This window comes from Anser brachyrhynchus, assembly GCF_964034855.1.
Source record: "Anser brachyrhynchus genome assembly, chromosome: 1".
Classification (NCBI taxonomy): Eukaryota; Metazoa; Chordata; class Aves; order Anseriformes; family Anatidae; genus Anser; species Anser brachyrhynchus.
Window position 1 is genome coordinate 208396200 of NC_137694.1, and position 16846 is coordinate 208413045.

General features: G+C 40.5%; 1 protein-coding gene across 7 annotated transcripts in view; it reads left to right on the forward strand.

The window, feature by feature from the left end:
• TENM4 (teneurin transmembrane protein 4) overlaps window positions 1-16846 on the forward strand; it is a 1681110-nt gene that overhangs the window by 1279914 nt on the left and 384350 nt on the right. For 4 of the 7 annotated variants that reach the window (XM_080576311.1, XM_080576312.1, XM_080576314.1 and 1 more), the window contains one exon: window positions 5346-5443. The gene's annotated coding sequence lies outside the window, so the exon portion shown is untranslated. The remainder of the gene's footprint in view (window positions 1-5345; window positions 5444-16846) is intronic. The other 3 variants (XM_080576313.1, XM_080576316.1, XM_080576317.1) reach the window with 1 other exon arrangement.

The window sequence follows — 16846 nt, forward strand, 5'->3', positions numbered from 1 at the left end:
TCCTGTAAGCTGGGCTTCATTTGGGAGGATGATTTTCCACTCATTTCCACAGGCTCCGTCTCCCCTTTCTGCCTGACTCTGCCTAGCTGCTGTGCTACACAGCAAATCCCCAGAAATCATTTAAAGCTGAGGGTGATAATGGAAAAAGAGATGGAGAGAAATGTGCAGCGCAGAGGCAATCAGAAGCACCAGTGACCGGTTTATGTATGTATGTATTTATTTAATCCTGGTCGTAAGTGTCTCCAATTCATCAGTTTGTCCCCATTCAGCCACGGTGCTCTGAGGGAACGCTTGACTTCAGGTACATATCGAAGCTCTGCTGAGTTCAGTGAAACTTAAACATGTGTGTGATGGTAAATGTTTCCTAAAATCATTATTTAGGGATGGGCTGGATGAGAGACTATCTCGAAGTGCTTTGCAGGACGCTCTACCACCAACTCAACTGGTCCAGAGATGGGACTAACGTGGTTCTCTCCGGAACCTCAAGGTTATTCTGTATGTCCTTGGTGAATGCACACCCATGGCCTCCTTCTCTCTCCTTCCCAGCAGCAGCCAAGCCATCTGTGACCATTCCTTGTGCTGTTGAGGATGGCCTTAATTACTGCTATCCCAGGGGGAAAGGTTTCTTACACGGTAGACACCGTTTCATTAGGAATTCATTTGGTACTACAGCAATTCAGGGGCATCTCACCTGCTGTGGGTTAATTCAGGATGGACCAAAGCAGCAGATTAAACTGGGAAAAGTTCTGCTAATTCCAGTGCTGAACACTGGCTAGACCCCTCAGTTGCTGGTTGAATACATGATACGTTTGGAAATAACATATATATAGAAAAAAAAAAAAAAAGAGCAAACACACCCCAAAATGATACAGCCATCAAAAGTCTGGATTAAAGAGCACAGGTGGCAAGAAATTGTTCTCTCCTCGTGTGTGGTCCCTGGTGCAGATGCCTTGTTTTCACAACACTGATAATGAAAGCCTTTTTACTTTTGGATGCTCTGTAGGATAGTGTAATACATCAAATAAATCATTCCATCCTATGCCTGTTACACATGTAAGCTGATGCCCCAAATGTCAAGGTGCTCACTTCGATTAATCAATGAATATTGCCAATTTTGTTAACAATGTTGAGGATAGGAATGGTAGTGAAGAGGGAAATGCTGGCTTGATGCAAAGATATAGAGATTTTTTTTAAATGATATGTTTTTGTAGATGTAGGGATAATACTCTTTCAAGAAAGAAGACATTTCCATGGTATATCTGAAGTGATGTAGATCTTTATGTACTTAAGGAAAAATGAGACTTTTAGTATTAAATCAGTCAGCTGGATCTGTACTTTAGTAGAGAAACAGCATTTTTTCCCCAAATTTTAGTGTACTAAATGAATTCAATAATCATCATATTTGAAAAGACATTCATTTCAACTGCTGTGAAAAAAAAAAAAAAAAGAAAAAAAAAAAAACTTCTGATCAAATCAAGAGCATTAGCTTCAAGGCCACCCTTCTTCCTACGAGACAGGAAGTATCTGTGTGATAAATTAACTATGGGTGAATGCGAAGTCTTTAATGAGAAAAACCATGCTCTGTTGAATTCAGCCTTTCATGTGAAAGATGTTTGGGACCTTACTGAAAAGAATGTGTTAATCAAGAGAAAAGCATAATTACTGTCTTGTCAACAGACACAAATGGGAAAGCCTGGTGTAAATGAGGTTGAAATTAACTCCCAAAAAAATACACAGAAAAACTCTTTTTCTGTAAGGTTTTTGGAAAGCTTGCCTTACACTGCACAGTGATTTACGACAATTGGAATCTCACTATTTCTATAATTAATATTGCTGGATGCTTCCTATTCAGAGGAATGTTAATCATAATAATGCAAATGGAAGTATTATTGCAGCTATGCCTCAGAGTTCATATTTCATATTGAGCCAAAGGTTCAATATTCAGCATCCTTCTCAATGGAGCATTCACATTGTATGGATAGATGAATGTGCACCAAAGGTAAAATAACTGAATTAATATAAACCAGAATAATATGTCTGGCACAGAGCTTCCCATTTTCCCATTTTGCTGTAAGGTCCTGATTGTTCAGGCTTTTTAAACCAATAATAAATTATTGCAATGCACCGCTAATTGCACCTCACTGAAGTTGTGTGTAGTATAAATTGCTCTGGCGATGGACTTAGATTTAGTTTCTTGTGCTTATTTTTAGCAAGTCAAAGGCAATTCATTTCCAGCTGGGCACGTTTAAAAGTTTATAGCGAAAAAATGTGTAATTACTTCCTAATATGAGAAGAATATTGGTGACAAACTTTTTGTACTACGTGTCTTTTAGCACAAAATGTATTAATGAAAAAGGCAGAAGTAATAGCACATATTAATTTTGACATATGCTTTAAAAATATGATGAATATTTGGAAATTTTGCTCCTGTGAATACTTTCCAAATTTTCTTCTTAATGTTTTCTAATTCCCTCTACACTCCCTTACGTCATTTCCTAGCTCATGACTGGTTTCTTTATGACTGCTGATGCTCCTGGAAATATATGATCCTTTTCCTTTTTCCTTCTTCTTTTTGTGCATGTGTGTTTGTGTTTTGTTTTGTTTTTCATGAGTATTAATTGGTGATGGGGTGGGAAGCAAGAGAATGATCATCATCATTTTTTTAATACTGCTGGCTTTTATTAAAAACACATAAACATGAAGTTTCTGAGAATACTTTACTGTTGATTCAGAAGCATTAACTAACCTTTCACAAAGTAAACAACCCAACTAAATTAAGACCATACTGCAAATGTTTTTCCTAGCCCGTTTCTCTGTAGCAGAGAAGTGTTTTTTATTTTCTTCTGGAAGGAATATAACTATCATATTAAAGCTGTCACATCAGGATGTGACAGTAAAGGAAGCTGTGCAGACAGATAGGGTGAGAACCTACATTTTGGGGAACAGAAAATTGCAGTAATATGGCAGTGACTGGAGCATAAATGTCCATGACATGAGTGTCATTTTGTTGGGTAAGGAGAACAGTTCTTAACAAGGGAAAACATTTTAAACGTTGAAGATCTGGGTTCAAATCCAACACAAATTTCCTGTAAAACAGGAGTTTTAGTCCAGGTTTTCAGAAATACCTCAGCACCCAGCTGACAGAGGAGGTGCCCAAATAACTTTCAGGACCAAATCTTAAAGATTATGGCTGTATGTCTTATTCTATAACCTGTGGTCTGGGTTAAGGGTTTACCTAGGTACCTGATGTTCAAATTTTTGTCATTGTCTTGCATCTTGCCGTGCTCAGTCTTTCAAAATATCATTTGGAGAGTGGTACAGATATGTAGATATAGTTATTTAAACATAGAGAGAAGAGATGAACTCACTTAGATATCGTATTTGACAGGTTATCCCAGAATATGCAGGCAATTATGGCACAGTAACTTCCAGAAGAGAGGTGTAGGTGCAAAAGCAACTTTAACCTCTTACTTTGTAACCACAGCTGTTAAAGGAGCACAGCCAACCTCCTTATTCTCTCTGTGCTAGAAGATATTGACACAAGTAGTAATAATAGCACTTCTCTACCTTGATGAGAAGTTTGAAAATACACATATTTAAATAATGAGAAGCGTAGATATTATGGTGGTGAGGGACCATATATGTACCAGAGTCCTGAGAAGGAACAATTTATTCTCACCTCCTCATCATTTTCAGATCTCTCAGAAAAACATTCTGGTGGGTGATGACCTTTTCTGGTTTTGTTTTCCTTCTCATTGAAGTGAACGTCAGCAAGAGAGGAGATTCATAAAATTAATTCAGATTGGCTTAGATAAGGACCCTGTGATGTTGATTAAAAACCATCCACAGGGCCATTAGCAAAGTGAGATAATAAATGAAAATGTATTGCATTGCATGAGTTTTCTAGTGGGGGAACATCAGTGAGCAGTTTTGAGTCCAGTCGTCTTTAAACATCTTCATTCATTAGCCAAAAGACAGGAAAAGGGTACGCGTTAATTAGAATCACAGATGATCCAAATTGGGAGGTATTGCATAAATCAGTGAAGATAGATTAGAAACCTTACGCAGGAAATGACAAAATGAGATGCAGCTTTGAAAAATGCATGTTGGGGAGAAATAATCTGTACCAGGACACAATCAGCAGTGAGGAGGGTTGTTCAAGAAGAGAAATTAATGGGAGGAAACTGAAGGATGTGGCCTATGGAGTAAAGGGCAATCTAACAGCGCAGCTATTTAAAGGCAACCTTTGCACTTTTTCAGTGGAGAGCTTGGATTCAAAATTCATTTACAATTGGCAAGATTAAAAGGTCAATGTAGTTTTGGACCGTATATGCAGAAACAGGTTGCCAAAGAAAGACACGAAAGCCCACCTCTATAATAGCCTGCTACCACATCATTCATGCTTATTAATTTTAATCTTCTTCCAGTTCTGAAAGACTCTGTGCACTAGAATACATGAAAAATGGATTCATATCAAGCAAAATGGGTAGCCTGGGAAAGCTGCTGGCCCGCGCAAATGTGGCTTTTGATGAAACCACCCCCATCAAGCTACCACAGACTCTTGTCCACCCCCTCAGTCCCCATGGGACTGTGTCACCCTGAGACAAGGAGAGGAGAGGGGGCATGAGGCTAATCAGCTAACGACAGATATAAGAGAAGAGCAGAGCCCTGGTGCTGCACTGCAAATGCATTAGTGTGGGCCAGCTTCCAAGGGTGCCACTTTCTTTGAACCTCCTGCTTGTGGCAGGGCATATTTTTCACACAGGAGTCATTACTTTTAAGCTGGGGCTCTTCAACACCACAAGCAGCTCAGATAAGACAAAACTTACTGATGTGAGTGGAAACGATGAGAAGCTTTTGTCTGGAACCTTAGTCATTTCACTTTAACAGGGGTAATAGATTTAAGGAAGGAAATTTTTTGGGTGATTACATAAATAAAAAATAAAAAAAAACTCTTTCACCTTCTGAAGACTGTAAAACCACACAGAACAGGAAAGGAACAATCACCATGTTACTCAGAAACCCTTGAAACTACTATAGAGGAACTGGTAAATTACTCCCCTGGCAAAGGGATGGATATTTGCACAGTTAGCCAAGGACAGGCATTTAATTCTAAGTGCTGTACAGAAAGCCTTAGTTTGTATTTAACAAATACATTTATTTCCATGGAATGAATAAGCATGACCCAGTACAGTGCTGATATGACATTGCACTAGGAATCATGAATTTATAGGTGACTGTTTTATGTGCCCTAACTATAAGAAGTTGTTTTAATTCATTCATCATAGCAAGTTTAAAAAAAAAAACAAAAAAAAAAAAACTGATTTTTGTCTGTCTTTTGACAGGTAGACTGAGAATAACACATGTCCAGGTTGAAACTGTATCCTACAAGAAGTATTTGATGGATTATTCCTAGACATTTCTAAGAAGGTAAATACAAAAAGTGAGTACTAATCCCAGTATCTGGGGTGCTTTAATTATGTTTTGTTATTATGACAGTTGTAATGTTTCTTGAACAGATTTCTCTGATTGGAGTAATGAAGAATTTCACTGATTTCTTTAGAATATATCTACTATTGTTCTGAGTTTAGCATTAGTATCTGATGTTGATAATTCTCATTAATGTCAAACTTGTGATCCCTTTCAAGGAGTCATTTTTTCATAAAAATCGGTGCTACTCACTATAGAACATAGAAACATATGGGCATGTGACAGGATGGTGGCATTGTCCTCTCTGATGGAGAAGGAAGGTTGCTTGTGTTCATGGCTAGGACTCCTCAAACTGAAAGAAAGCAACATTGCAGCTGCTGAGCACACACACAAAAGAAAGGAGAAGGTAGAGAAACAGAACCACGAATCAAGAATTAAAGAATACTTGAGGTTGGCAGAGACTTCTGGAGATTGTCTAGTCCAATCACCTGCTCAAAGCAGTGTTACCTAGAGAAAGTCACTGAGGGTTGTGTCCAGCTGGGTTTTGAATATCTCTAAGAATGAGGAATCCACAATGTCTATGGGCAACCTGCTCCAGTGTTTGACTGCTTCCCTGTAAGTAGTTTTTCCACTGTTCAGATGGAATTTCCCGTATTCCAGTTTGTGCCGATTGCCTCTTGTCTAGTCACTGGGCACCACTAAGAAACATCTGGCTCCATCCTTTTTAACCCCTTCCCGCATCAGCTTTCATACACATTCATAAAATCTGAGATTTTTCTCCTAGGGACTAAACAGTTCCAGCTTGCTTAGCCCCTCCTCAAAAGAGATGCTCGAGTCCCTTAAATGTCATTGTAAACCTTCATTTTACTTGATCCATTATGTCCATGGCTCTCTTACACTGGAGAACCTAGAAAGTGACCCAGCACTCCCGATATGACCTCACCAGTGCTGAGCAGAGGGGATGGATCACCTCCCTCAACATGCTGCCAATGCTCTGCCTAGTGCAGATCAGGAAGCTGATGGTCTTCTTTGCTTCAAGAACACATATCTGGCTCATGGTCAGCTTGCCAGGTCCTTTTCTGGCAAGTTGCTTTCCAGTTGATTGGTCCCAGCCTGTGGTGGTACCTGGGGTTACTCTTCCCCAGGGGCACAACTTGACATTTTCCTTGGCTGAGCTTCAGGAGGTTCCTGTGGGCCCATTTCTTCATCCTGTTGAGGTCCCTCTGACTGGCAGCACAGCCCCCAGATGTATCAGGCACTTTTCTCAGTTCTTCATCCCCTGGAAAACTTGTGGGTTCAGTCTGCCTCATCCAAGTCATTACTGTGAGAATTTAATATATCAGATGCAGTATCACCCCCTGGGGTATGCCACCAGTGAGCAGCCTGAAGCTGGGCTTTGTGCTGCTAGTCACAACCCTTTGAGGATGGCAGTTCAGGTAATTTTCAGTCCAACTCACTGTCCGTTTATCTGGACCATACTTCATCAGTTTATCTATGGGGATGTTATGGGAGACAGCATCAACGCATTACTAAAGTCAAGATAAACACCATCTACTACTCTCCCCTCATCCACTGAGTCATTCATCTTCCTTCAGGTTAGCTAAGCATGACTCCCCCTTCATAAATCCATTCTGACTACTCCTAATCACTCTCTTGTCCTTCATATGCTTAGAAATTATGTCCAGGATTATTTGCTCCATCACCCTGGGGAGGTGACCAAGATGAGGCTGACCAGTCTGTGGTTCCCTGAATCCTCCTTTTTCCACTCCCTGAAAATAGGAATTACAGTCCTCGGAAACCTTCCTTAGTTCTCCCAAACTTGAGAGGAGAGGAAGAAGAGAGCTTTTAACTGGCTGTTTTGGAATCATTGTCTTTAGCTGAAAAGTCTGTGTTTTGGGACTTTGAAAGGACAAGAGGACAAAGAGAATTGTTGGAGGGAATGGGACAAAACAGGGTAAATGGGAGGTTCAAGAAGAGACTAAGAAGAAGGTGTTACAACTCAGATTAAAGAGTAGGACAAGGCAATCAGAAAATAGGAATGGAAAGGGAGGAATAAGGGGAGTCTTGTTATATTAGACAGCTTTCTCATGAAAGAAACTGGTAAGATCCTGTACATAGAGTGTGGAGGAGACAGAAGGAATGAGGGTCCCCAAGAACAGGGTCAAGATGGAACAAATTTTTCAGAAATTGGAGTTTAGGCTGGAAAAAAAGAGTGGATTTTAAGTAGGAATTAGGATGGAAGGAAAGAATGAATTAGCGGTGGGGAAAGATGGTCTGATCAGATTTCCCCCCAAGGATGCTTCAGCTCATGAGAGAAATAGCCAGGTGTGTGGATATTTGGATAATGGATACCGAGACCTAAAATAAGAGCCCAGTAATCCAGTCTTCCTGTTCAGGCAGTGGGAGAGCACTACATCTCTTTAAAATATGTAGTCCATTCAGCACAGGAATTGCTCATAGAGAAGTCTCTCCCTCTCTTTCCTTGTAAACAACTGTCTGGGGCAACCAGGTGCTGAATTACGCATGGCCATTGTTCAAAGCTAGAAGGGATGAATACAGGAATTAACATCCCTAACCCTTATTTCTCATCTGTGACATGGGGTCAAAGTTTCTCTTTGATACTTATCTTCTTTATTCAGGTTTTAAGAGCTTTTCACGTGGAAGGTGTACAAACAGCATCTAGCACTACAAATGAGGGCTGGGATATCTACAGGCTTCTGCCATATGCAGATGCAGAATGTTCACCTTACCTGGAAAGTCTTGATATGGATGGAGAAAATCAGAGAATAGAATAATAGAATCATTAAGGTTGGAAAAGACCTCCAAAATCACCTGGTCCAACCATCCCCCTATCACCATTACCCACCAAACCATGTCCCTAAGCACCACATCCAACCTTTCCTTGAAAGACTGTTAATAAAAACAAATACAAGTATGGTGAAAGAAGTTCTAAAACTCATAATCCTGAATATAAAATTATATTGAAATGATATCGATGCAGAACTATGTTGACTAGCAAAATGAAAAGGGAGTGGTTAGTGAACACCTGTGATTTAATCACCAGCTCTTTACAAATACTGACATAAATAATAGGAGGCAGTTCCCAAAACATAACTCTGCCTGCAGGTTATGTCTGGGAGTGCGTATTTGTTTACTCTCTGGGGAGGAACCAGTTTCTTCTGTATGGAATTAGATTGTTTCTCTCTGTAATAACAATGATCACTATGAATTAGTTGAGAATTCAGAGCCTGCCTCCTATATATGTAGGGCTGATACATATGCATATCTAGCCTACTCAAGTGAATTTTATAGTGGGTTGGGGTTTAGGCTGAATGGAAGTACTGGGGCTAGCATGAGCTGAAAAGAATCTGTAGCCAGCATTCACAAAGTTGAGTCCTGAGTACAATATCACTCTAGAAGAGAGACTATGCATCAAAGAAAAAAGTTTGAAAAATTAACAGAAAAATCAGTGTTTTCAAAGTCAGTTCCATGTTACATGGTAACAATATAATGAGGTGACAGCCTGCAGCAAACTGAATTCAGAGAGGAAAGGGAGAGGAAATCTTTAAAATAAAACTTCCTAAATTGCTGGGAGTCACTGAACATAACAAACTGTTTATAAAGGGATATGTAAGTTCACAGGACATATCTAGATTTTTTTTATCGAAGGTGAATTATTGTCAGCATAATCAGAAGAATAACTAAAATAATGTTACTCATTTTTACTTACATTGATGTATTTAATAACCTTGTTGCTGCCAGCTGATCTGGTTGGTGACAAAAGATCAGAGGGTGAGTAAACAGACCCCAAATCAATTATTTTCTGTGGAATCACAGCATTTCTTCCTAGTTATGTCCAGCTGGGCAGTGAAGCCACCCATGCCAGCTGTGTGGCAATCAGGTCAACCCCAGGGAGCCAGTCCATAACCCCCAGGAGGTACACCATGCTGTTTGTTGGTCCAGCTCCTTGTTGAGCAGAATTCAGCTGAACTGAGCTGGCAAAGGGCAATGCACACAGAAAATGAGTACGAGAAATACAAATAATAGGTGCTATTATTTCACTGTCTCAGTGAAAGGAATAAAATGCCTCGGGGTAGGTAGAGTATTTCTCAGGGTGCTTTTCAGCCAACATCTTTGCTTTGGAGCAGTAAACATTGATCTGGAAACAGGCTGATTCCCAGAGTTGCTGCTCAGCTGCAGCTCTCAAAGGCAACTGAGGTTCATTGCTGAACGTCAGACTATTTTTACTCAGGTGAGGAAAGATGTTATTAGCTGGTTGGCATTAGGTTCCCTAACTTGAAAAGACTTGCTGTTGTTGTTGGCTTTCATGCCATTGTACTACATCCTGTGCACTCTTGTCTTCTCCCATCTATTTTCCTATCACACCACAAAGCAACCTGCATGTATTTTGGCATGTTTACAAACAAACTCTTTTTATGAATATAAGTTTTTGGGAAAAAAATATCACAGAAAAATGCCTTTTGGCCAGCTAATTAGGAACTGTTGTGTAATGTGTACATCTCATCTAATTTTCTTAAGTCTCCTGTTTTCTTAGCCTTGATCTACCTGTCACATGATCCACATGGTATATTTTCTCATTTACATTATAAATCCAAGATAAGCGCCCTTGCCAACTATTATAAATGTATATCTATTTACACAGCAGCTAACATGTTGGGCTAGTGATGCACTTGAAGCCTCCAGGTGCTACAGATATAAAGATGTTATATAATAATAGGGAGCAGCTCATTCTCCTACAAGGCATCTTGTTTCAACCCACAATACAGAGAGACATTCATTAAAAAGGTTCCATTCATTTAAATCAATCTGTCATGCAATGTTAATTAAGCATTAATTGATACTTATTTCTCTAAGGCACCAGATCATCATTTCTCTTGAATAACCCCTGAAGTTTGGCTCACAATACTGGAGGAAGAATGGAATGGGCTTGTCTTTGTGACTACTAGAGGCCTCATTTATTTATTTGTGCATTCATTCACTTATTCATTTTTGCTCTCAAGTGCATCAGTCTCCATAATCCCCTCCCCTCCCATTATTTGCCAAAGGAGGAACTGGCAAAACAATAGAAAGGATGTAATTAGTAACTTGGCTGTGGGGTGCATGGAAGGGTGGGTATAGAAACCAGTATGAAATCAGAAATTTAAAATGAGAACTCTTTGTATGCTGTCAATCATTTTCTCCCTGTTTAGATTTGCAAGTGAATTGCAGCTGTATTTCTTGGACATATCAGCATTTGTTTTTCTTTTGGTGTGCTGCAGGAAGCTATTTTCAGCCTAGGCTTCATCCCTCCTGTTGTGACACGCAGGAGATGTGACCTCACACCCTCCACAGAACTGATACACAACAGCAATGCCGTAACAAAGCTCCCATCATTACACTGTTTGGAAAAAGATGTAACTTCATGGCAATGGAACTGCCTTTAGCTGTGAGCATGGAGTATCTCAGAGAAATCTTCCCCTGGGGATACTTATTGCTCATCCCCTTGTAGGTTTAATAACATACCATAATACCATAGCATCTTCCCTCTGAAAACCGCGTGCTGTTTGGAAAGCATTAATGACATTACGCTTAACCCACAGCCTGCGCACCACAACACCATTTACACATACCACCCACCTCTACCAACAGGCAGATTCATCCAGACGCTCTAAGCATGGTTTTGTTGCTTTCAGGATCTTTTCAAGCTTCTTGCAGGGTTTCCTTATGTATCTCTGCATGATCCTACAAGAAACATTACAGACAGATCTAACAGTGCCAACTTTGCTATGGGCCCCAGTGGGAACCATGCACCCAGGGATTTTCAGCCCCTCTACTTTTCACTCATTTGTGTTGGCTGAGTTAACTTTATCCAGTTTGTGGTGAAGTTTTCAAATGCCCAGGCTATACTTGTTTTAATTTACAGATCCTAATTAGATGTTGACTGATAGGGCGGGAGGATGGTGATAAAAGGGAGTGAAGTTTGCTTTGGGGCATGCAAGCATCAGTTACCATTCCGCAAGAGAGTTCAAAATGTTTCTGTAGGAAAAGGCAGAGTTCTTTCATTTAATTGTAATGCTAATTTGTCAACTGTGTATGACACTATTCTTGACTCTGCTGCTTGGGAACTTTGGTTTTTGCATGTTTTTTTTCATTGGGGTTAAAAATGCACTGCAAATAAGTGCATTTTTGCATAAGGCAAAACAAATGGGAAGGTGAGTAGGGGTATTCATCTCTCACACAACAGGATAACCCAAAACACAGTAGTGTGGAGAAAAAAATGAAAGGGAGGTATAGGATCTGTCTTCACCTGGTACTAGAAAGCACCCTTGAGTACTGCTGCTACAAAACTGTTCAACATGTATTTATCTCCTGTGAAGAGTCCTATTAAGTCTTAACATGAAGGACAGGATGAAATAAGGAAGGCAGTTTTAAATATGTGTCAACAGGTAGTATTCTTCTTCTGACTAGGTTTTGTAATAAAAAGCATAGTATTACTAGTAATAATAATTAACAATCATGAACCTGGTAAGGTGCGTGTGCCTTTGAAGTAGAGGAGTTACTTTTTCACTGTATTGCTAAATAAGGGTAGCTTATTTTTCTGCAGTGGATGCCCAGAAGTTATGACTTTCATCTGGTGTAGCCAAAGAAGCTTGTTCTTTATTTTAACACATTTAACCTGTTAGTATGAAAAGGCAGTCTGAGTCAGCTAAAAGCACTATCCTGAAAACTTACTATTAGTAGTGTGTTAACCCAACGTGGCCTCGTTGGGAATGATAAGTAGATTAGATTGTGATGCAGAGATCAGGAACTCTGAAATACTGCTCAGCTCTGAAAAGACAAGCAGCAGTATGCCATAGCTTTTGCAAAGATCTTCCATATCTAAGTGAAACAAGAAATACAAGTGCCTCTGACATCATCAACCCAGGTATAGAAAATCCAAGGCCTGGACAAATGTTTTTTTCTGAGCTGGACATCTGACTCGTGCAGATTTGTTCATCTCTGCGTAATGGAAACAATTTGTTTTCTAACAAAAGGATTTCTAACAATAAGGTGTTTGTGGGGAGGAGGATGCATGTCTAAGGTATGCACTCAGATCTGCAGAGCATTCAGCATTCATTTCTTGGAAAAACAAAAATTATCTTGGCCTGCCTCATGCAGAGTTGCTGCCCTGTTTAAGGCAAACACACAATTCACCTGCTATCCTCAATTTTCAGTCTGTGCTGGGGCACTGTCATTTTTAAGTGTAATTACCAGGCACTAAGGAGTCCTTTTCTGTCAGCCGTTCAATGACAAAACAGGGGAGGCTATCCTTGAAACTTCTTCAACAGGCAAATGTGGAATATTCTGCTTGTTTTTACGAGACCTTAATATAGATTGGAATGGAATGGAATGGAATGGAATGGAATGGAATGGAATGGAATGGAATGGAATGGAATGGAATGGAATGGAATGGAATGGAATGGAGTAGAGCAGAGCAGAGCAGAGCAGAGCAGAGTAGAATTGTTCAGTTTGAAGGGGCCTACAGAGATCATCAAATCCAACTGCCTGACGACTTCAGGGCTAACCAAAGTTCATCCATATTGGACCATGTGCAATAAAAGTACAGCTGTGTTGGGCAGTGCTCGGTTGCAGGATTTGCTCCAAGTGGCATTCCCAGTAAGACAGCCACACTGAAAAGGATGCGTGTGAGATGTCCTTTCTGTCCATAAAATACCATAGAAGCAGAGAAAGGTTTGGTTTCGAAGGGACCTTAAAGATCATCTAATTCCAACCCCCTGCCATGGGCAGAGACACCTCCTCCCAGCCCGGGCTGCCCCCAGTCCCACCCAGCCTGGCCTTGGGCACTGCCAGGGCTGGGGCACCCCCAGCTCTTCTGGGCAGCCTGGGCCAGGGCCTCACCACCCACATGGGTGGGACTTTCCTCCTTATATCTAATCTAAACCTACCCTCTTTTAGTTTAAAGCCATTACCCCTTGTCCTTTGGGCTTGGGATTGCCCCAGCCCAGGTGCAGAACGTCGCACTTGGCCTTGGTGAACCTCGTGAGGTTCACACAGCCCCACCTCTCAGGCCTCTCCAGGTCCTTCTGGACGCCATCCCTTCCCTCCGGTGTGCTGACCACACCACACAGCTTGGTGTCATGAGCAAACCTGCTGAGGGTGTTCTCAATCCCCTCTGACCATGTCACTGTGAAATACGTGATCTGCAGCCATAGTTGTTGGCCCTGGTGAGGTGAAAGGACATTTTAGCACGTCTGCTTACATGCTTACACAGTAGGCCATCCATGACTCTCAGAGTGTAAGGATCAAGTTTCAGCCTGTAGTTTACCATGTTTCTTTCTTTTTTTTTTTTTTTTTTTTTTTTTGCATTTTAATGGTGTGACATTTGCCTGGGAAAACATTTGCAGCAATAAATCTCATCAAAATCTCAACCAGAATCTCATCTATTGCTTGACATTAATTTTGATCCTTTCCATCACAATCGTCTCCCTGCAGGTTTCATCTTTGTGCTGGGAGATGGGGATTTGCTCAGCCTACTCCATAACTCTCCAAGCAGTCTCTAAGTGTTAAATGATTGGAGGGCACTGAAAAAAAAAAATTATATATATATATATATATATGTATAAAAGTTAAATGCAGTGGAATAATTTCCACCTTGTTCCACCTTGCTTAAACCACTCTGACTCCTTTAACCAATTCCTTGGCAGTCTGTCAGCACATTTACCCCAACATCAGAAGCTCCCAAAATCTCATTGACAGGTGTGTAATTGGTGCTTTTTTACCTGTTTGAAATTGCCCTGCATAAAGAGTCTGAAGAGCCACTTTTGTTCCAGGTTGCCCTTGGAAAGGGTATCATCCCTCTCCCTCCTATTGCACTTGCCAGCCATGGCAAAAGCAACAAGCATGCGTGCAATGAGAGAAACAAAAAACACATATTCAGTGGTGTTGTCTTCTGTTTGGGCAGGAATCTTGCATAGCTACAGCACCAAGCCTTCCAGGGAAGAAAGCAGGCTGGAGATCTGCTTGGGAGGCCAAAGAGCTAATGGCATCCTCAAAACAATCCTACTGGGCATTACTCTGTTAATTGGCTTTGGAAATGAGCTCAGTTAGCCAAGCCTGACTATAAAACTGCATATCTTAAAAACATTAACATTCAGGTTTGTTGACAATACCTTGGGGCAGCAGACAAACACCCCTGGGACACTTTTAAGAGGAGTATTCTACTCTCTGCCTTGGCACACTGGGTTTCTCCTCACCAAAATTCTGTGATTCTAAAATGTCAGCTGGACTTGCCACACATGAAAACAATGAAGTAGAACATCCCAAAAGAAAAGAAAAGACAAAAAAGGTAGCTTATTTGTTTGTTTCCCTGTTCAATTCTGTAAAGCCTGTGGTTGCATCCAAGGGGAAAATTAAGGAATACAACAGGGACACATATCGCTTCATGATGGCATGACTTGCTGAAGTGATAAAATGCATGACGTTTCCTGACACATGCATATTCTTAGTAGCTGCTGATGAGACAGGATGAGTGGAGTGCAAATGTTTGCTATCTTCGGGATGGCTTCTGATACGGAAGGTATGCAGAGCTGTCTTTGAAGTCTGTAATAGCCGGGCACATATGTAACTGGGATCAGCAGTGGGTGTTCATTCTCCAAGGACACCTCAAAGATTGTGTAAAAATATATATATATATATATATATATATATATACTCCTAAGCATGATGTCATATGATGTCATTGGAACCCTCTCCAACATATGGCCATCACAGAGTGCCAAAGGGCTGCAGGAACTTGTTCAATGGCTTTAGGTTATTCAATATTCAGCAGCAGGACATGAATTTCGGAGGTGATATCTGGTCACCAATTCAAAAAAAAAAAGGATCTTTTCATTTCCCCTGAGATGTTTTTTCGTGGTCTCACTAGAGGAATCATAGTGGAATTGTCAAGTCTAGGAGAGCTTGGGCTTCCTAGGAAGACACCTGTGTCTTTTTTCCTTCTTCTCTGGCTGTTGCCTTTATTTTTCTAGGCTTGCATCCAAACTACACAAGTGCATTTTGAGTCTTAGGTCAGTTACTCTCCAGTGAAAGGAAACATATTTAGAAAATCATCCAGACATGCAGACCAAACATTTCAAAAAAGCATTCCACTTCAGCTCACCAAAGCCTGGTCCACTTGTGTCCCCTTTATTTTCTTTATGAACTTTACAAGAATTTTCATAAGAAAAGGTAGCTGTTGCCAGACTAATAATGTTTTTCCTCTTCGTATATATCTGCTGGAAGAGGATGCTAATAGCAGAAGAGAGATAATTGTGCTTTAATTGGGCTTTGCTAGTTCAAAGGGGGAGGGGATATGGGATGCCTTTTGGTTCCCATGGCCTTCTAGATAAGTTTCCACATAATGCCAATTAAGAGCAAAATAAAGAGTATGCAAAACAGATGACAACTGCTGCTCACCAGGAATCATTCTTTTGTCACTAAAACAATGGGGCATTCTACCAAGGGTGTGCTTTTTGCTGCTGTAGTTTCCCTTGATTTTTATTTCATTCTGCGTAACATTTGATGCTGAGTGGACCAAGCGTAGAAAAGTTTAAGATGAATGCGCAGTGGGAGCCTTCCAATTGTATGTATATGTGTGTGTGTACACTTGCCAAAAGCAGAAAGGAAAGTCAAATTAAGTTATTTTTTCTTCCCCTACAAGTTATTTTTATTTTGTTTTCATTTCAAAGGAGCTATTGTGTATGGGGAGGGGTCAAGGGTTTTTTTTCCTTCTCTTTCTCTGCATTTTTTTCTTTCTCCTTGTTTGTTAGTTTTAAGGGTAATTATTCACCAGGGCCTTTTCAGCTGTCAAATGTAACAAAAGGTAATCCGGCTTCTTCTCTCCCCTACCCCCACACCCGCCTGTTCTTCCAACAAAAGCAGTCTTTGTTGGGGGGTCATCATTTCACAAGGATCCTTCTTCATCCCACAAGTTAGAAATGCTCTTCTACTTGATATCAAGGCGACCTCTCATGAATGCTGGGAGACTTGGGATGTTGCAGCTGATGCTCTGCCCTCGGTGATGTTACCCATGGACAACTGCCAGCTTGACAAATGAGGCTCTGATAGATACTCTGAATGCTTTCTTTCCCTTCAAGCAGGATTCCTAACTTAGTATATAAGCTAGTCATCAATTTATCTACTATCCATACCCTGGCATTAATCGGTCTCCATCTAAAGGGTGGTCTTTAACCATTGGCTCGGATTCACAGCTCGATTTGACTGGAATGAACCTTCTGACTTCCCAAATTGTATTTTCTTTTTCTTCATGACTTGCAGCTCCTTGTTGATGTGGAAGTACATAGTGGAAAGACAGCTGCTCAATGCAAAAGTATTTTACAGACAGAATTATGCTCCTTATAAACGGATCAATATATGC